Source organism: Lolium rigidum, chromosome 3 (genome assembly GCF_022539505.1).
Source record: "Lolium rigidum isolate FL_2022 chromosome 3, APGP_CSIRO_Lrig_0.1, whole genome shotgun sequence".
Classification (NCBI taxonomy): Eukaryota; Viridiplantae; Streptophyta; class Magnoliopsida; order Poales; family Poaceae; genus Lolium; species Lolium rigidum.
The window spans coordinates 269,345,816-269,367,349 of record NC_061510.1 but is presented as its reverse complement, the minus strand read 5'-3'; positions in this window follow the sequence as shown (position 1 = coordinate 269,367,349).

Genomic DNA, 21,534 nt, shown 5'->3' with positions numbered 1-21,534 from the left:
CATTTAAGTTTTGACCGATCAACATTAGAGGTTAGGCCCGGCCCACGTAACTAATGGACCAGCCCGGCTATATAGTTGACCGGTCAAACTATGTCATCCGGCCCGGCCCGCTTAAGACGTGGCGAGGCCTCGTGTGGGCCTACCATCTACCACGGGGTTTCGGCCGGTTAACGCCGTTAGCTGGCGGTTAACGGCGTACGCCACGTGTCGGTTGCATGACGTCGGCGGTCAACGGGCTCCCGGAAACACTTCCGCAACGGTCCGATTTTCCGTGGCGGAAGGGCGCCCAAGCGCGACGGACCGAAAAAATCGTCGTTGGACTTTGCCTGACGCAGTTTCGACAACAGAACCCATATCGTCGGGTTAGGCCCATAGGCGACGAAAAATGCCCCTTAGTTGACGATTTTGGGACGTTGTCTATCAGAACTTTTCTTGTAGTGATCTGGGCAGATTTCTCTGTAGGGAACTCAGAAAAATCTTCCAATTTACGTGCGTGATCCTCAGATATGTACGCAACTTTCATTATTTTTAAGTTTTCTGATTTGAGCAACGGAAGTACCATTTTAAAATTCGTGTTTACTGGCTGTTCTGTTTTGGCAGATTCTGTCTCTGTTTTTTGCATTGTCTCTTGTGGACTTTAAGTGAGGCTTTCTAGACGTGGAGAGCTGTAGCTAATGTTTTATTGAGTTCTTGCAATGTGTCACTACAGGACCAAAGTGGATTAAAGTTTTTTTTTGAGTACTAACCCCTCTAATGAAGTTTATGAGAAGTTTGGTGTGGCGAGAAGTTTTCAAGGGTCAAGAGAGGAGGATGATATATGATCAAGAAGAGTGAAAAGTCTAAGCTTGGGGATGCCCCGTGGTTCATCCCCGCATATTTCAAGGAGACTCAAGCGTCTAAGCTTGGGGATGCCCAAGGCATCCCCTTCTTCATCAACTTATCAGGTTTCTTCTATTGAAACTATATTTTTATTCGGTCACATCATATGTGCTTTACTTGGGGCGTCTTTATTTTTGTTTGTGTTTGAATAAATTCGGATCCTAGCAATCCTTGTGTGGGAGAGAGACACGCTCCGCTTTTTCATATGAACAATGGTGTTCTTAGTTCTATTTTAATGTTCATGGCGGAGTTGAAAACCGCTGCACTTATTGTTATTTGGTTGGAAACAGAAAATGCTTCAAATTGTCTTGGATAATTTGATACTTGGCAATTATTTTGAGCTCTCAAGTATATCATGCTCTTGCATCATGTAGTTTAAACCTATTAGTGGAGAACTACCGTAGAACTTGTTGAAATTGGTTTGCATGATTGGTCTCTCTATGGTCTAGATATTTTCTGGTAAAAGTGTTTGAGCAACAAAGAAGACAGTATAGAGTTTTATAATGCTTGCAATATGTTCTTATGTAAGTTTTGCTGTACCGGTTTATACTTGTGTTTGCTTCAAACAACCTTGCTAGCCAAAGCCTTGTACTGAGAGGGAATGCTTCTCGTGCATCCAAAACCTTGAGCCAAAAACCTATGCCATGTGTGTCCACCATATCTACCTACTATGTGGTATTTCCTGCCATTCCAAGCAAATACTTCATGTGCTACCTTTAAACAATTCAAAATTTACTATCTCTTATTTGTGTCAATGTTTTATAGCTCATGAGGAAGTATGTGGTGTTTTATCTTTCGATCTTGTCATTTACTTGACGGACTTTCACAATGGACTAGTGGCTTCATCCGCTTATCCAATAATTTTGCAAAAAGAGCTGGCAACGGGGTTCCCAGCCCCAATTAATTAACTTTCATTAATAATTCTCTTCATGTGTTTTGCCCTAATCTATCAGTAAGCAACTTAATTTTGCAAATAGACACTCCTCCATGGTATGTGAAATGTTGGAAGGCACCCGAGGATTCGGTTAGCCATGGCTTGTGTAAGCAAAAGGTTGGGGGGAGTGTCATCTAATAAATAAAACTAAAGTACATGTGTAAACAAAAGAGAAGAGGGATGATCTACCTTGCTGGTAGAAATAACGTCCTTCATGGGAGCCGCTCTTGAAAGTCTGGTTGATGAGGTAGTTAGAGTACCCACTATCATTCGTTGACAACAACAAACACCTCACAAAACTTTAATTTTATGCTCTCTATATGATTTCAAAACTTGAAAAGCTCTAGCACATGATTTTATCCCTGCTTCCCTCTGCGAAGGGCCATTCTTTTACTTTTATGTTGAGTCAGTTTACCTACTTTCTTCCATCTTAGAAGCAAACACTTGTGTCAACTGTGCATTGATTCTTACATACTTGCTTATTTGCATTCATCATACTACTTTGTGTTGACAATTATCCATGAGATATGCATTTTGAAAGTTGAAAGCAACTGCTGAAACTTATATCTTCCTTTGTGTTGCTTCGATGCCTTTACTTTGAATTTATTGCTTTACGAGTTAACTCTTGTGCAAGACTTTTGATGCTTGTCTTCAAAGTACTATTCATGAAAAGTTTTGCTATATGTTATCTATTTGTTAGCAAATATAGATCATTTCCTTGAGTCACTTCGTTCATCTCATATGCTTTGCAATAGTATGATTAAGATTATGTTGGTATCATGTCACTTCAGAAATTATTCTTTTTATCGTTTACCTACTCGAGGGCGAGCAGGAACTAAGCTTGGGGATGCTGATACGTCTCCAACGTATCCATAATTTCTGATGTTCCATGCTTGTTTTATGACAATACCTACATGTTTTGATCACACTTTATAATGTTTTTATGTGTTTTCCGGAACTAACCTATTAACAAGATGCCATAGTGCCAGTTCCTGTTTTCTGCTGTTTTTGGTTCCAGAAAGGCTGTTCGGGCAATATTCTCGGTATTCGACGAAATGAAGACCCAACATCTATTTTTCTCGGAAGACCCCAGAACACCGAAGGAGAACCGGAGAGGGGCCAGGGGGCCACCAGACCATAAGGCAGCGTGGCCCCAGGCCTGGCCGCGCCAGCCTATGGTGAGGGGGCCCCAGGTGCCCTCCTGTGTTGCCTCTTCGCCTATAAAACCCCTTTCGACCTAAAAACGCGATACGGATTGACAAAACTCCAGAAAGACTCCAGGGGCGCCGCCGCCATCGCGAAACTCCAATTCGGGGGACATAATCTCTGTTCCGGCACGCCGCCGGGACGGGGAAGTGCCCCCGGAAGCCATCTCCATCGACGCCACCGCCTCCATCATGCTCCGTGAGTAGTTCCCCCATAGACTACGGGTTCTAGCTGTAGCTAGTTGGTATTCTCTCCCCCATGTACTTCAATACAATGATCTCATGAGCTGCCTTACATGATTGAGATTCATCTTATGTAATCGGTGTTGTGTTTGTTGGGATCCGATGGATTATTACATTATGATCAGTCTATCTATATAAGTTTGTGAAGTTATTGTTGCTACAATCTTGTTGTGTTTAATGCTTGTCACTAGGGCCCGAGTGGCATGATCTTAGATTTAAGCTCTATAATTATTGCTTACATTGTATCTACAAGTTGTTTGCACATGTCTATGTCCGGAACCCGAGGCCCCAGAGTGACAGCAAGCGGGATAAGCTGGAGGGGAAGGCTTAGATATGAGGATCACATGTTTTCACCAAGTGTTAATGCTTTGCTTCGGTGCTCTATTAAAAGGAGTACCTTAATTACCGATAGTTTCCCTTGAGGCCCGGCTGCCACCGTGCTGGTAGGACAAAAGATGTTATACAAGTTTCTCATTGCGAGCACGTATGACTATATATGGAAAACATGCCTACATGATTAATAATCTTGATGTTCTTTCTTAATGCTATTTCAATCCTATCAATTTCCCAACTGTAATTTGTTCACCCAACACTTGTTATTGGAGAGTTACCACTAGTGTAGATAGCTGGGAACCCCGGTCCATCTCTCATCATCATATACTCATTCTTTATGTCATTGGAAGTAGTATTAACTATTTTCTGGTGCCATCTCCTCTGTGTTACTGCTACTTCTGCTGTGTTACTGTTACTATTGCTCCCATATTACTGCTGCTTTCACATCACCCCTGTTACTAGTGCTTTTCCAGGTGCAGCTGAATTGACAACTCAGTTGTTAAGGCTTATAAGTATTCTTTACCTCCCCTTGTGTCGAATCAATAAATTTGGGTTTTACTTCCCTCGAAGAATGTTGAGATCCCCTATACTTGTGGGTCATCAGCTAACAACTGAAGTGGAGGGACATCTGCAGAACAAGTTCAAGGTTTTCAATGCAGCTGTTGACATGACCAATCCAGAGTTCAAGATGGGAATGACATTCAGTGATGTGAAGGAACTCAGAAATGCATTGCAAGCATACATCATAAGAAACAGAGTCCCTGTTCATAAGATAAGAAATAAGCCAAAAAGAATTGAGGCAGTGTGCAAGGAAGGTTGCAGTTGGCACATAAAAGCTTCTGCAGACAGCAGATATGGTGCATTCACAGTGAAGCAATATACAGGTCATCACACTTGTGAAAGGGGGTTTGAGGTTAGGGCACTGAGACAGCAAAATTTTTGTGTGACACATTTATCACTGAATTTGTTGACAACAGGAGGATGGATCTGAAGAGCTTTGCTGCTAAGGTGCAAAGGGAATTTAATATGTGCCCCAACAGATGGAAATTAGGTAGGGCAAGGAAAGAAGCATTGATGCAAATTCATGGTGCTGAATCTGCCCAATTTGGTCTGCTCTGGGACTATGGCCAAGAATTGAGAAGATCCAACCCTGGAAGCAAATTCTTCTTATCAACCAACAAAGCAAAAGATAGTGCTGATGCAGTGCCTAAAGAGCACTTGGCTACTCTCTATTGGTCATATGATGCTTGCACAATAGGTTTCTTGGAAGGATTTAGGCCACTAATTTGCATTGATGGATGTCATGTAAAAACAAAATTCAAAGGGCAACTCCTAACTGCTTGGGAATTGACCCAAATGACTGTACTTATCCAGTAGCTATGGGGTTGGTTGAAGTGGAGTGCACTAGTTCTTGGGAGTGGTTTTTGACAACTCTTAAGGGGGATTTGAACATTATCAATACATATCCATGGAAATGATAATTGGATTCTAAGCCAGATGGCAGAGCAAGAGGAAAGAAGAGTTCAAGCAGAGGATGCAGAGGGCCAAGAAGAGCAAGATGTAGATGACCCAAGCATTCTTCAACACATCATTCCTCAACATCCACTGCCACAATTGGATCCAGTACACTGCCCTTCTAGCATGATTTTCAGGCTGGGGCAAGAGGTACTGAATTTATATGATTTTATTACTTACTGCACTGAAGTACTTACAATTTGTTACTTACTGCACTGATTTTATTTATCTTGCAGCAAAGAATACATGACCTGCCACCAAGAACAGCTCAGCCTTTACCTGAAAGTGCATTTGTTGCTGCTGCAAGAGAAGAAATTCCACAAGCAAGAGCAAGACTTACAACTGCCAGCATGAGAGGAAGAGCAAATGTTGCAGCATCCAGAAGATGGGGCAGAGGAAGGAGCACATCTAGGAGCACTTCAAGGAAAAGAGTGGCAACAGATGTTGCTACAACATCTGGTACAGCAGCTGCAGCATCTAGAGGAAGATCAAGAAGAAGGAACTACAGAACAGGGCCAGGAAGTGCTTACTGGTTGCCGCCGCCAACAGCAGGGGAGGAAGAAGGGGGAAGGAACAAGCCGTACCATAGTCCAGAACTTCTTCCAGGAAGAGCGGTCGTATGTGCGGCGGCATGGCGGAGCTAATTGATCGGTGGCGGCGCGGCCATCACCCCGTGATCGTGCCGAGAAAGACGCCGCTAATGGACGCAGTGGCGACGTCGCGTGACTAAAAGAGATAGGCCGTGGGCTTCTGTGAATTCAGATGAATCCGGGGAGGTTTTTGCAAATACACCCACTGCCAGCGTGTCCCTCCAAACAGTGAATTCAGATTGTTTGGGGCTATTTGCACCCGACTTACAAGTTCGTGTACCACCTGCCCCCATTTTGCAAGTATTTGGGTGTGTTTGCACGTCGAGGACAAGTTCGTGTATGTCCCATGCATATATCTCATTTATAGAAGCACGCTGGCGGATTGGATGTGCATGCCGGACGTGCGATACGGGAGCAGTTAATTCCGGGACGTGTGTTTTTTACTACCTAAATAAACGCGGGGTTTGTTTCCAGATCGTACGTTGCTCGTGCTTCCAATCCAACGACCTGCGACTGGTCCGATAGGAAGCTAATATCGGCATCCGATTCCTAGCGGTGCCCCTTTACTTTATGTTATAATAGCATTGTTCCTCGAATATGAGATTCAAAGAAAAACTCTCTAGGAGATGTAGAGAGATAAACAAGAAAGAAATAGTTCCTAGTTATGGCTCTAATGAAAATAGCTCTTTGTCGTGAGATAATCATGGCTATGTTAACAACAATGAGGGCGAATTGTTTGGCTGAACAATCGCACTGAACAAATCCAAGTCACTGATATGCTATGAGACATTATGATGATCAATAGAAAATATATTTAAGTGTTTAATTATGTAAAAGTCCTTTGACCATGAGAATATTATGATGACTCATATTAGAGGGTATGCTTTGATCTTATCCACGCTCACCGGTTAACCCTAAGTGTTGGGAACGTTGAGACTCAGGTATATCTGAAGGTGCGGGAAACCTAATGATTCAAGACTTAGATTTTCTCCTCCTAACAAAGGAGAAATATGATCTGCGCAGACACATTGTGACAGTGATCATAGGACATCATTAATATAGACCAAATGAGGAAAGGATCATTGATACCGGAACATTCTAATAGTAATCAAGAGTTGATTACGGGAATACCAAAGTCTCACCTCGGGTTATCAACATATCGTGTAACAAAGGGAATGACATATAACAATATGGAACACTACTCATAAAATGCCTACCAGTGGTGCACCATATTTTGCCATCAGTTGCGCACTGGTGGTGTGCCATTACTAACGCGCCACTCCTAGCAACAAGTAGTGGCACATTATATAGTGCGCCACTGGTAAGGCATATACTAGTGATGCACCATGTGGTGGGCCACTACTATTTTTACTTTGCAAAGTTCCAAGACTTCAGAATGTTCGTCTTCACGAAATATTAATCCTTGAAAAAGCCTAGGTCCATATGACTTCGTATAGGTCTCTGAAAGTAAAAAAATACACAAAACATTATGTAGAGTTATAACCAAAATAAGGGGGATCATTGAAAAATCCAAAAAAAACATTATAAAACATGAATATAACATTATGAGCATTTCACATCAAGGGATACTCAACGGAGTTGACAAGGAAATTCCAGGGTATGTCGTGTCCACATTGATGGTGCATGAGGCATCTCGTGTACAACTTCTATCTTGGAGGGTGTGACTGCCTGAGATTTAGAGGTGATGGCGTGTAGCGAAGGCTTGGCGTTGGTGGATGACCACCTCTTACAGCGGGTTAGGGTTGCATTGGATTGTTTCAATGTCATCCGTAGCATCCAAGACAAAGGAAATGGCTCGTACGGCCACATCATACAGGAGCTCAAGGCAAGAGCACCATGCTTCGAGCTAGCGAGCTTCGTCCATGAAGGGAAGTCGTCGAACGGTGACCCGCATAGCCTGGGGAGGAGCTCAATCTACTTAGATATGGGACCGCATGTGTGGTTTCAAACTCCAACTGAGGGTATATGTATGCAGTATAACACTATATGAATAAATGGATGTTATTTCTAAAAAAACATGACGGTTTAAACGACAGGATGCCCGACAGGATGCCGATTCAAATAAGTATTTGCATGCGCATGAACAACGTCAAGACTGATTTTCGTATCATAAACAACCTTCTCGTTTCAGCCCTCCCAGTTTGTGTGCCCAGGGTGAACAAGGAGCCTCGGACAGCAATAGGCATCAAGATACGGGAAAGATAAATGAAAAACTTAATTTTCTCAACTACAGAATGAGGGCATAGTGTTATTGTCAACACCCGGATTTTTAAGTCCGGATGCCTATTATGTCATACATCGCAATCCCAGGAATATTGTTGTTGCGAGGCATAATAGTTAAGTATCACAGTCATCATTTATTACAAACCATAATGTCTTACACTTTGGAATCACATGATCCATATTATATGAATAGTTGATCTATTTATCAACGAACAAACACAAGTTCATCGCGGAAGCGTAAAGATAACTGGACTCTATAGTCCACAGGCCAACGCTTGACGTTAGCAGACTCCTAGTTGTTGTAGACGTCCTGCTGACCGTCCTCCTCGTACTGCTGCTCCTCTTCATAGTCTGGCCATTTGAATAGCCAGGGACACAGCCATGAGTACTTTAAGTACTCGCAAACTAATACTAGTGTAAGTGCTAGCAATTCTAGTAAGGGGGTGCTAAGCTCTAGTTTCTTTGCATAAAGCCAGTTTAGTTCACAATTATTTGCTAAAGACTTATTCATGTGCTAACTAACTCAAGTGGGAACATTAGTGTCATTCCCACAACTCTGTTGTGATTCAAAAACAAGTCACCATTCATTTCATCAATATTCTCAAGATCTAACACTAGAAACTGTATGGCCTTTCCAACCGTCCGTAACCGTGGACACGGCTATTTGAATAGGTTTACACTCTACAGAGGTTGCACACTTGTGCCACAACATTTGATTTCATCCGTCGGGATAACCCCGAATCATCGTAACACGATGACGCGGATCATCAACCATAACCTTTCATTTACTAACCCTAGTATGAGCACCTCTCCCCATGAGCTTGGCCTCCCAGTGAAGACCAACTGTCAACCTAGGAACTTCACAGGGCTTGGCCGTATAATTCACTTCCGTTCACATCATTTCTCAACAACGGAGGCAGCCTCGGCATAACCCCTATGATGTGTGTTCAGAGGGAACCCATACTAAGATACATAAACTTCTAGTTAATCCCTTACCCATAATCAGGTATTGTGGGGGTACTCAAGAATTGGAAAGGTATCGCATCCAAACCAATATTAGTTTTTAATCAAAAATCACTATCTTCTCTTGGTCATATTCACCTTCAAAATTCATTCCATAGTCTTCAACATCATCATTTCACCACACATGTTCCCATCTAGAGTAGTCATTTTTAATTTAGCACTAGCATCTAGGTATGAGGGGTGCTAAGTACTTTGCTTTGCTTCTAGGCTAACTTTGATATTCTTGTACTAATCTAACATTAACCCCATTGAATCATGAATCAAAAAGTACTTTGATAAAACAATGGTAAATAAAGTTTGGAAATAAAACTGGGAAGTAGGCTCATGAACATAAAGTAAATGGGTAATGCCTTTCTCATGATGAGCTTGCACTTTGCAAGAGTATTATCTTGCCTTGGTTGGGGAATTGATCAAAGTGGTCTTCTTCTCCTTGGAAGTAGACCTCCTCCTCCTCTGATACTCCTCGGTACTAGCGTCTAAAATACGAATACGGGGTACACAATCATCATACCAAACTTATTTACTAAACTAAGCACACACATGATTTACACAACTTAAAATAGCATCACACATTACTATTAAGTTGGTGGATGTGTTTTTCTTATTTAAGAAAAATAATTTCCTCTCATATTAACTTAGGGGTTATTTTTATTTATGTAGAGAAATAATTTCCTCTCATTATCTTATTAAGATTTAGTTTCTCTCATGAATAATATATGACCTAGGTTGACCAAAGTCAACCTCTTCATACTTATCATTCAAGACAATGATTTAAATGAGGTGTAGCACCTCATACAATTTAATCCTAGCATGGAAAATATTTAATATCATCAACAATCCATATGAGACCTATATGACCAGAGTCTCTAACTCATTTTGGATTGTTCATGACAAGATTTAAAGGAGAGAAACAATCCCATATGACTTATTAATATTTTTGGACTATATCTTTGACTAGAATTAGCCATATAGTCCTTTAATTAAACTAGGCCATGATCATTCAAAGTAAGCATGGCATATTTTTGCAAAAACTATTAGTAAAAGTGTAATGTGATTTATAGGAGTTGGAATTAACTTAAAATCATTTGTGGTTGATTTTTAATAATTTTTCTAAGGCAGAAAAGTCCCTGCCTTGTTTATTTTCTCAATTTAATTCTATAATATATCTAGGGTTCAATCCAGTGGCATGGCCTAGATAAAATCCTAAGCTTTCCAAATATATAAAATTTGTAAAATTTGGTTTGGTGGATTTTATCCTATTTAATTTTGAATACAGCACCAGAGATGAATTAACTTGATTCAAATATTCAATTTTGAATTTGGTGGGCTTAGGCGGGAAGGGCGGTTGGGCTGCACAGAGGAAAGAAGTGGGCCGGCCCAGTAGTGCATCCAGCGCAGCGGGCCGCCTGACGGGCGGGGGCCACTTGTCTGTGGGCTGCGGCGAGCGAAACGGTACGGGGGTTGCTGGCCGTGCGATTAGAGGAGGATCGCACAGTCGAGGGAGGGCTTCGTCTCCGGCGAGAGGGGCACTTACGGGCGGCGGCAGTAGGGGGTCGGAGCGGCCGTCGGAGCTCCGGCGAGCGTCGGAGTGGTGCGCCGCGTCGTTGTCGAAGACGAGGATCACCCTGGTAGCAGCGGTGTGTCCTGGGGTGGCCTCCTTCTCCGGCGAACTCCGTGTACTGGCGGCGGCGATGATCTTGAGATTAGAGCAGTGTGGTGGCTAATCGAACGAATTGAGGGGTCGAGGAGACGCTGGGAGATGAGAGGAAGAGATTGGTGTGCTCAATTTGAGCGAAGGGGTCCTCCTTTTATAGGAGAGGGAGCCGGTCGGGGAGCTCAAGTGAGGTCAGCCATGGCGTCGGCGGTAGGGGGTCGCATGGGTACTGGCGATGACGCTCGCGTGCAGGCGACGTCATGGCGGTGTTGTAGAGCGTGATTGCGGGGAAAATGAGGCACTGGCGAGCTCATGAGCTTGACGGGAGCGGGCAGTGCCGTGGCGGGTCTCGTCGACGGTGACGATGGCCACAACATTCCTGCGGTCAAACGGGCGTGTCTGCGAGCTTGCTGGTGTCCTGGCGCGTCTACTGGCGAGAGATGGAGAGAGGAGGTGACGCGAGGGCTCCGGGCGGCTGACGTCCTGGTGCGTCCAGGGCGCTCGCCGTGCGCGCACTAGCGCGTGCATGTGCGTGCCTGGGCGTGTCTGGGCGCGTCGTGTCTAGGCGTCTCCAGGGCAGGGATTCGTCGAGTCATGGTCTGGGCAGGGTCAGGTGAGTGAGAGGGAGGGGAAGGACATGGTGGAGCATGCTGGAGGTGAGAGGTGAGGGAGATGGCACGAGCTGGCCATGCCATGCCACGACATGGTCATGCTCTGGTCAATGTAGGTCAGCAGAGGTGATGGCAAGTGGTGGCACTGGTGCTGGGAGGTGAGTGGAGGTTCCAGGGGTGTAGTGGTGAGCAGGGTTGGACTTGGTCTTCTCCAAATTTGCAGTATGGGAAACAATTGATTCTCTGCCTGCAAGGTGTTTGTTGTAATTCCCGAAAGAAAAATAAATTCAAATTTTGCAAATCTTTTTGGTGAGTTGTAATCATATATTAAATGGAGTATATTGGTGGTGGTGGTGATCAAAATGGAATTGAATTGCAAAAACCCAATTTGCATATGATCTTAAACTTGATTCAAAGTCTCCACTTTGCTTGCTTGCCATTTGAAATAGGGACAGAATTTGGGGTGATGGTTTTGGGAAAAATTGTTCACCATGTTGTTGTCTTGGATGAGGTGCAAAGAGTGGGCAAAGTGTAGATGGGAAATCTCAAAAACCAGGGGCTCAAAGTGAGCATCAGGCTAAAATTGCCCCATATGACCATAATCACATGTGAGCTCAAATTTGATTCAAATTTGATTTGAATTGAGTTTGATTGATTCCAAAAGTATTAAAAAGTGTTTAGTATACATTTACACCCAATGGTGCAAACCAAAATGGTCTAGATCAAAGATTTGTAAAAATGGCCTAAGCCTTATGGGTGTGTTGAAATGGATTTTTATATTTTCATTCCTCTTTTATTTTTCTTTGTATTTGGATGATCAAGAGGTCATGGTGAGTGGTTTAGAGCAAAGTTAACACATAAGAAAGCATCATGGCAATTGCACACTCAAAATAATTAATAAGGTGATCTACATGCATAGTCCTATATGATGAGAAAAAGTTTTTGTTGATTCTAATTTTTGGATTCTTGGAATCTCTCTCTTGTTTCTTTTATTGAAAACTTGGGATGTTACAAACCCTTCCCCCTTACAAAAGATATCGTCACGAGATCGAGAGAAAACTAGGTACTAAAGAGATCTGGCTATTCCTTCTTCATATCTTCTTCGCGTTCCCAAGTGGCTTCTTCTTCGGTGTGATTGCTCCACTGAATCTTCAAGAATTTGATACTACTGGTGCGGGTGGTTCTGTATGCTTCTTCCAGGATGCGAATAGGCACTTTGCGATATGTCAAGTCCGTGTTGATATCCACTGATCGGTGATCTATATTCTTGAATACTTCGGTCTTCTCCGGTACTTCCAAGCATTTCCGGAGTAGTGAGATGTGAAACACATTGTGCACAGCCGCCATTTCTTCGGGTAGTTCCAGTTGATAAGACACTTCGCCTCGGCGACTCAGAACTTTGAAGGGTCCAACATATCGGGGCGCGAGCTTTCCTTTCAGTTGGAATCTCTGCATTCCTTTGAGGGGTGACACTTTGAGGTAAACAAAATCTCCAATCTCGAAGGTCATCTCTCGGCGTCTCTTGTCGGTGTAGCTCTTCTGTCTCGATTGCGCAGTCTTGAGGTACTCGCGGATCTTGTGCACCTTCTCTTCGGCTTCTCGAAGAACATCTGGTCCAAAGACTTGGCTTTCTCCGACTTCAGACCAGTTCAGAGGGGTACGGCACTTCCTTCCGTACAGGGCTTCAAAGGGGGCCATCTGTAGGCTGGCTTGATAGCTGTTGTTGTATGAGAATTCTGCGTAAGGTAGGCAGTCTTCCCACTTGGATCCATATTCAAGTACACAGGCTCTCAACATATCTTCCAGTATCTGGTTGACTCTCTCGGTCTGTCCGTCAGTCTACGGGTGATAAGCGGTGCTGAAGTTCAGACGGGTTCCTAGTCCTTCATGCACTTTCTGCCAGAATCTTGAGGTGAACTGTGATCCTCTATCGGACACTATTGACTTTGGGGTTCCGTGCAGGGCGACTATTCTGGAGATGTATAGCTCCGCTAGCTTTGGGCCTTGGTATGTGGTCTTGACGGGGATGAAATGTGCAACCTTGGTCAACCTATCGATGACTACCCAGATGGAGTCATTTCCTCTGTTAGATTTGGGCAATCCTGTGATAAATTCCATACCGACAGAATCCCATTTCCACTCAGGAATCTGTAAAGGTTGCAACAGTCCTGCGGGGCGTTGGTGTTCTGCCTTGACTCGTTGACAGATATCACACTTGGCGATGTAGCTTCCTATCTCTCGCTTCATTCCGTGCCACCAGAATTGTTCCTTCAGGTCTTGGTACATCTTGGTTCCTCCGGGGTGAATGGAATACAGGGTGTCGTGAGCCTCCTTCAGTATGACTTGTTTCAATTCTGAATCTGACGGTACACACAGGCGACCGTTTTACCAAAGTACTCCTTCTTCATCTACGGTGAATCCTGGTGCCTTTCCGGTAGCTATCTGACTCTTGATTCCGTCAATGCTGGCATTTCCCTTCTGGGCTTCTTTGATCTGTCCAATCAAAGTAGGCTGCAGCTCTATGCTGGCTAGGTATCCTTCACTAACTAGCTCCATTCTGAATTGCTCAAACTCTTGGTATAGGCTAGGCTGTTCTTCTGCGGTCATGGAGTTTAACTGACACGGCAGTCTACTCAGGGCATCCGCTACCACATTGGCCTTGCCGGGGTGATAGTGGATTTCCATATCATAATCCTTGATTAGCTCTAACCATCTTCTCTGCCTCATATTCAGCTCCTTCGTGTGAAGATATACTTCGAGCTCTTGTGATCAGAATAGATCTCGCATCGATTACCCATGAGGTAATGACGCCAAACCTTCAGGGCTAACACTACGGCTGCAAGCTCGAGTTCATGGGTTGGATAGTTCTGCTCATGCTGCTTCAGTTGCCGGGACAGATATGATATCACTTTTCCTTCTTGCATCAACACACATCCAAGACCAATTTTGGATGCATCACAATAGACGTCAAATGGCTTGGTGATATCCGGCATGATCAATATTGGGGCTGTGGGTTAATTTGTTCTTGAGCTGTTGGAAACTTTCTTCACATTTAGCAGTCCAATCAAACTTCTTATCCTTCTTCAACAGTTGAGTCATGGGTCGGGCTATGCTGGAAAATCCTTCAACGAATCGGCGGTAATATCCCGCTAATTCGAGAAATGCGCGGACCTCGGTCTGAGTGGTTGGGGCTTTCCATTCTGTGACGGTCTTGATCTTGGCGGGATCTACAGCAATTCCTCCTGCAGACAAGATATGTCCCAGGAATCCTACTTCCTTCAACCAAAACTCGCACTTGCTGAACTTGGCATACAACTTGTGTTGCCTAAGGGTTTCTAGGATAGCTTCCAGGTGTTGCTCATGTTCTTCTTCGGTTTTGGAGTAGATAAGGATGTCGTCGATGAAGACAACGACAAATTTATCCAAAAAGTTCATGAAGGTCTTATTCATGAGGTTCATGAAATAAGCAGGGGCATTGGTTAATCCAAATGATATGACATTGTACTCATACAGTCCATATCTGGTGGTGAAAGCAGTTTTGGGGATATCCGTTGCTCGGATCTTCAGCTGATGGTAACCAGTCCTAAGGTCAATCTTGGAGAATACTGTGGCACCGGCCAGCTGGTCAAACAGGTCTTCTATCTTTGGCAAGGGGTATTTGTTTTTGATGGTGACATCGTTAAGTTTACGATAATACGTACATAACCGATTGGCACCATCCTTCTTATCCACAAATAAAACTGGTGATCTCCAAGGCGACACACTTGGTCGAATCAGACCTTTGTGTAACATGTCATCCAGTTGCTTTTTCAGCTCCACCAATTCTGTCGGGTTCATGCTATAGGCTCTCTGGGCTATGGGTCATGTTCCAGGAATTAACTCGATGATAAACTCGATATCCCGATCTGGGGGCATACCGGGTAGATCATCCGGAAACACATCAGGGTATCGACAGACGACCCTGATCTGATCCAAAGTTGGTTTGGCTATACTTTGGTTGCAGGTGAATTTTCGGGGTAGTTTCTCAGACACATGTTCTATTTTTATTCCGGTGCTACTAGTCATGGTGATGGCCTTCTTGGCGCAGTCTATCAATCCATGATGTTTCGCCATCCAATCCATACCCAGTACTACTTCCAATCCTTTTGTTCCCAGAACAATCAAGTTTGCATAAAAATCTATTTCATGGATTCTGATGGGTACATCTTTGCAAAATTTTCTAGCTTTAGTTGTTGATCCAGGTATTTGAACTATCATGACATGTTTCAAGCTGATTGGTTGAATCTTACTAGTGCACACAAAATCTTCTGTAACAAATGAATGTCATGCTCCTGAATCAAACAACACTCTTGCTGGTATTGAGTTAACGGAGAACATACCCAGCACCACGTCTGGTGCTTCCTGGGCTTCCTCGGCGTTCATGTGGTAGAGGCGACCTCCACGGTTGTTCGGGTTGTTGGGGGCGAACTTCTTGCCGGTGGAGACACGGCGTTGCTGCTGAGCAGGTGCAGCGGTGTTGTCGGCGAGCTTGGACAGCCTTTTGGGGCACTCATTGGAGTAGTGTCCCACAACTCCACATTCATAGCAGGTGATTGTGGCCTTGTCCTTGGTTGCAACGGGAATGGCGTTGCTTCCGGTCCTTGGTGCAGTGCTGGTGTTGTTGTTGTTGTTGTTGTTGTTGGGGCTCTCGGCGGAGCGCGGTTGAAATTGTTGTTGTGGTGCACATAGGAGTTACTGTTGTTGTGGTGGGGGCCTCCTGGCCTTGGGTTTCCTCCACTCCGGTTCTGAAAACCGGGGCGCGACATCTGGTTCTGGGGCTTGTTGTTTCTGGGGAAAAACCACCGCTTGAGCTAGGGCGATACCGTGGGGTATTGCTGGGCCCGCTTTGGTGCATCATGCGGCGTTTGTGGTTCTCATTTGCCTGGTGCAGTTTGCCTTCCATCTGAATGGCAGAGTCCACTAGGGCTTCAAGGTCGGCAAAGGGGATGTTGACTAGTACTGTCTGCATCTCGTCGTGCAGACCATTGAGGAATCTCTCCTTCCTTTTCTCAGTGGTGTCAGTTTCATCGGGGGCGTACCTTGATAGGGTGAGGAACCTGTCGCGGTATTCTACCACCGACATCCGTCCTTGCTTCAGTTCACGGAATCCATCCCTCATCTTCTTGATCAAACCTGGTGGTACATGATCCTTGCTGAACTTGAGCTTGAAGTCAGCCCAAGTCATCATCTGTCCTGCGTTCATGGCACGGGTGCTGGTCCACCAAGCCCTTGCTGGTCCTGCGAGATAGTGCGTAGCAAACATCACCTTCTCATTCTCATCAACTCCCGCTACTTCCAAGTTGTTTTCCATTGTTTGCAGCCAATCATCTGCATCTAAAGGCTCTTCAGTCTTGCTGAAGACAGGTGGGTTGGTGTTTTGGAAATTTTTGAGTTTGGACCCTGGGTGATCATGGTTCCCATGGCCATGCTGGTTGTTGGCTAATTGTTGCAGTGCTGCTATGCTGGCTTGACGTTGGCTCTGTCAGTCTCCCTGTCTTCCATCAGGGTCTGCAGCAGTTGCATCATAGCATCCGGGTTCGCGTTGCGATGCGGTCGAGCCATCTGAACATATAGATAGATCATGAGATGAGAGGGAATTTTCTATGGCTTATTTTGGGTAGGTTTTAAACTTAAAACTTGAAGTCTTTTGATGATGCACATAGCACACAAGCATTCATGCATAGCAAACAACACACATTACAAGCTAACACACTAAGGGTTTTAAGAACCCTTCTTCTCCAAGCTACGATACATGGGGCGGGATACAACTCACACCTACATAAGTGAAGCTAGTGCAACTACTCCTCAACATCGACGTCCACATCGATGGGGATGATCTCATCCTCGGCGGCCTCCAGGAACTCGTAGTCCACCTCCTCGGGGTCCTCGTCCTCCTCAAAGTCGTCGTCGTCGCTCAGGAAGGCTTCTCCTCCCTGAAGGTCGATGCCTCCATCGTCATCCTCAATCTCTCTCAGCTGGTCCTCCTGGGCCTTGACGGTGATCTCCAAGGCTGCTATCTTGGCGCGAAGGCGCACTATGGTAGCATCCTTCTTGGCGCGCTGCAAGCGGAGTGACTTGCGGTCCCTGTTGAGCATCCTGATGGCCTCACCATGCTGAGTCAGTGCAAAGTGAGTCTGGTTCGCGTAACCACGGGAGTTATCCAGCTCCTTCTGGGTCTGGTACAGCATGTAGTCCAGATGGTCCACATGGTGCCTCAGCTGGGGGTGCATCGGTACCTGCATGGGTACTCCAAGGGCATCACGCCTTGCATGGTGAGCAAAGCGAGACGCGAGCACTCTGTCCGCACAGACGCGCAAGTCCCTCCTGAAGGGCACAAGCGAGTCCGTCCAGCCAGCTGCTTTCCCTGAAGGAAAAGAGGATCCTCTCAGAAGTGGTAGGCTCCACCTTGCCCCTCAGGTCAGCGGTGATAACCCACTGAAGCTCCCCTCCGTGCTGGTCGTTGACCTCGACTCCGTGAAACTCGGGGTGGGGGCGCCCAAGGCGTTCCGACAGACCGTCGAGATCCCTCTCGAAGATCAAGTCCCCGCCGTTCCCGAGCTGGTAAAACTTCACGTTGGCCGGCTCCAACTGAAAGTGAAATGGATGAGTAAGTTAGAGAGTGAACAAGGGTGTCAAAATTTTAAGTACTTTTATAAGGAAGAGCATGACATATTATTTTTGTAAAGATCTCAAGGAAAAGAGGGGTATAAATTTTTGCAAATATTCATTTCCTTTGTTTTTGTGAAACTAACTTTGTCAGAACGTCCATTCTAAACTAGGGTCTCCTAAGGTCAAACAATGGCTCTGATACCAACTTGTCAACACCCGGATTTTTAAGTCCGGATGCCTATTATGTCATACATCGCAATCCCAGGAATATTGTTGTTGCGAGGCATAATAGTTAAGTATCACAGTCATCATTTATTACAAACCATAATGTCTTACACTTTGGAATCACATGATCCATATTACACGAATAGTTGATCTATTGATCAACGAACAAACACAAGTTCATCGCGGAAGCATAAAGATAACTGGACTCTATAGTCCACAGGCCAACGCTTGACGTTAGCAGACTCCTAGTTGTTGTAGACGTCCTGCTGACCGTCCTCCTCGTACTGCTGCTCCTCTTCATAGAAACTGGCCATTTGAATAGCTAGGGACACAGCCGTGAGTACTTTAAGTACTCGCAAACTAATACTAGTGTAAGTGCTAGCAATTCTAGTAAGGGGGTGCTAAGCTCTAGTTTCTTTGCATAAAGCCAGTTTAGTTCACAATTATTTGCTAAAGACTTATTCATGTGCTAACTAACTCAAGTGGGAACATTAGTGTCATTCCCACAACTCTGTTGTGATTCAAAAACAAGTCACCATTCATTTCATCAATATTCTCAAGATCTAACACTGGAAACTGTATGGCCTTTCCAACCGTCTGTAACCGTGGACACGGCTATTCGAATAGGTTTACACTCTGCAGAGGTTGCACACTTATGCCACAACATTTGATTTCATCCGTCGGGATAACCCCGAATCATCGTAACACAGTACGCGGATCATCAACCATAACCTTTCATTTACTAACCCTAGTATGAGCACCTCTCCCCATGAGCTTGGCCTCCCAGTGAAGACCAAGTGTCAACCTGGAAACTGCACAGGGCTTGGTCGTATAATTCACTTCCGTTCACATCATTTCTCAACAACGGAGGCAGCCTCGGCATAACCCCTATGATGTGTGTTCAGAGGGAACCCATACTAAGATACATAAACTTCTAGTTAAGCCCTTACCCATAATCAGGTATTGTGGGGGTACTCAAGAATTGGAAAGGTATCGCATCCAAACCAATATTAGTTTTTAATCAAAAATCACTATCTTCTCTTGGTCATATTCACCTTCAAAATTCATTCCATAGTCTTCAACATCATCATTTCACCAGACATGTTACCATCTAGAGTAGTCATTTTTAATTTAGCACTAGCATCTAGGTATGAGGGGTGCTAAGTACTTTGCTTTGCTTCTAGGCTAACTTTGATATTCTTGTACTAATCTAACATTAACCCCATTGAATCATGAATCAAAAAGTACTTTGATAAAACAACGGTAAATAAAGCTTGGAAAAAAAACTGGGAAGTAGGCTCATGAACATAAAGTAAATGGGTAATGCCTTGCTCATGATGAGCTTGCACTTTGCAAGAGTATTATCTTGCCTTGGTTGGGGAATTGATCAAAGTGGTCTTCTTCTCCTTGGAAGTAGACCTCCTCCTCCTCCTGATACTCCTCGGTACTAGCGTCTAAAATACGAATACGGGGTACACAATCATCATACCAAACTTATTTACTAAACTAAGCACACACATGATTTACACAACTTAAACTAGCATCACACATTACTATTAAGTTGGTGGATGTGTTTTTCTTATTTAAGAAAAATAATTTCCTCTCATATTAACTTAGGGGTTATTTTTTTATGTAGAGAAATAATTTCCTCTCATTATCTTATTAAGATTTAATTTCTCTCATGAATAATATATGACCTAGGTTGACCAAAGTCAACCTCTTCATACTTATCATTTAAGACAATGATTTAAATGAGGTGTAGCACCTCATACAATTTAATCCTAGCATGGTAAATATTTAATATCATCAACAATCCATATGAGACCTATATGACCAGAGTCTCTACCTCATTTTGGATTGTTCATGACAAGATTATAGGAGAGAAACAATCCCATATGACTTACTAATATTTTTGGACCATATCTTTGACTAGAATTAGCCATATAGTCCTTTAATTAAACTAGGCCATGATCATTCAAAGTAAGGATGGCATATTTTTGCAAAAACAATTAGTAAAAGTGTAATGTGATTTATAGGAGTTGGAATTAACTTAAAAGCATTTGTGGTTGATTTTTAATAATTTTTCTAAGGCAGAAAAGTCCCTGCCTTGTTTATTTTCTCAATTTAATTCTATAATAGATCTAGGGTTCAATCCAGTGCCATGGTGTAGATAAAATCCTAGGCTTTCCCAATATATAAAATTTGTAAAATTTGGTTTGGTGGATTTTATCCTATTTAATTTTGAATACAGCACCAGAGAGGAATTAACTTAATTTGAAAATTAAATTTTGAATTTGGTGGGCTTAGGCGGGAAGGGCGGTTGGGCTGCACAGGGGAAAGAAGTGGGCCGGCCCAGTACTGCGTCCAGCGCAGCGGGCCGCCTGACGGGCGGGGGCCACTTGTCTATGGGCTGCGGCGAGCGAAACGGTACAGGGGTTGCTGGCCGTGCGATTAGAGGAGGATCGCACGGTCGAGGGAGGGCTTCGTCTCCGGCGAGAGGGGCACTTATGGGCGGCGGCAGTAGGGGGTCGGAGCGGCCGTCGGAGCTCCGGCGAGCGCCGGAGTGGTGCGCCGCGTCGTTGTCGAAGACTAGGATCACCCTGGTAGCAGCGGCGTGTCCTGGGGTGGCCTCCTTCTCCGGCGAACTCCGTGTACTAGCGGCGGCGATGATCTTGCGATTGGAGCAGTGTGGTGGCTAATCGAACGAATTGAGGGGTCGAGGAGAAGCTGGGAGATGAGAGGAAGAGATTGGTGTGCTCAATTTGAGCGAAGGGGTCCTCCTTTTATAGGAGAGGGAGGTGGCCGGGGAGCTCAAGTGAGGTCAGCCATGGCGTCGGCGGTAGGGGGTCGCAGGGGTACTGGCGATGACGCTCGCGTCCAGGCGACGTCATGGCGGTGCTGTAGAGCGTGATTGCGGGGAAAATGAGGCACTGGCGAGCTCGTGAGCTTGACGGGAGCGGGCAGTGCCGTGGCGGGTCTCGTCGACGGTGACGATGGCCACAGCGTTCCTGCGGTAAAACGGGCGTGTCTACGAGCTTGCTGGTGTCCTGGCGCGTCTACTGGCGAGAGATGGAGAGCGGAGGTGACGCGAGGGCTCCGGGCGGCTGACGTCCTGGCGCGTCCAGGGCGCTCGCCGTGCGCGCACTGGCGCGTGCATGGGCGTGCCTGGGCGTGTCTGGGCGCGTTGTGTCTAGGCGTCTCCAGGGCAGGGATTCGTCGAGTCATGGTCTGGGCAGGGTCAGGTGAGTGAGAGGGAGGGGAAGGACATGGTGGAGCATGCTAGAGGTGAGAGGTGAGGGAGATGGCACGAGCTGGTGATAACCCACAAGTATAGGGGATGTATCGTAGTACTTTCGATAAATAAGAGTGTCGAACCCAACGAGGAGCAGAAGGTGTTGACAAGCAGTTTCGATGAAGGATTCACTGTAAA